We start from the raw sequence: 821 nt of genomic DNA, 5'->3' as shown, positions 1-821 counted from the left end.
GAGAGGCTTCACCAGAGACAGAGCGGGGGACAGAACAGGCAGATCGATGAAGTACACTGCTGAGGGGAGCAGCGGGCGGGCCAGGAGAGGTCTGCCACACCATGTGGTCACCTCCAGGGCAGGTGGGAATAGAACTCTTGCAGAAGTGGCTTTAGCTTCTCAGTGCTGTGTTTTAACCCGCTGCGCCACCAGGGAGGGCCAGTATTTGCTTTTTTAAAGCATGCATTTTAAAGCTAGAAAATTTTCTAAATATTACTTTAGTCATATCTGCTTTTGATAATTAACCTTCTCATAATTTATTTCTAAATAGTTTTGCTTTGCTTTTTTAATAATAAGAAGTTAAGATATATACATTTTCCAGGAGGAGAGATGTAAATGTGTGTGACATTTTTGTTAATTTTTATTTTCACTGCATTGTACAGAGAAAATGCAAATCATGAGATCCCAGTCCTTTTGAAATCTGCTAATAATTTCTCTGTGGCTCAATATGTGTCCTAACTTTGAGAATTTTAAGGAAATAATATGGTGGTGTTCCTGTTGAATACAAAGTTGTACACATGTTTATTAGTTAGACATATACTATTCAAATATTATTATGTCATTACTCGATTTTATGGATAATAAACCATTTTTTGTGTAGCTTTATCAATTTCTCTTTGCTTTCCTATTAGCTTTGTTTTGTACATTTTGAAGTTGTTAGATGCTGAGATTAACTGGTAGACTGTATTTCCAATTAATTATGAACATCTCTATTTTCCCTTTAGTGTTTTTAGCCTTGAGTCCCATTTTATCTCATATTAATATTCTAATATTAGCTTTAA

This window comes from Condylura cristata, unplaced genomic scaffold (genome assembly GCF_000260355.1).
Source record: "Condylura cristata isolate star-nosed mole 26May11 unplaced genomic scaffold, ConCri1.0 scaffold00018, whole genome shotgun sequence".
NCBI lineage: Eukaryota > Metazoa > Chordata > Mammalia > Eulipotyphla > Talpidae > Condylura > Condylura cristata.
This window is presented reverse-complemented; position numbering follows the sequence as displayed.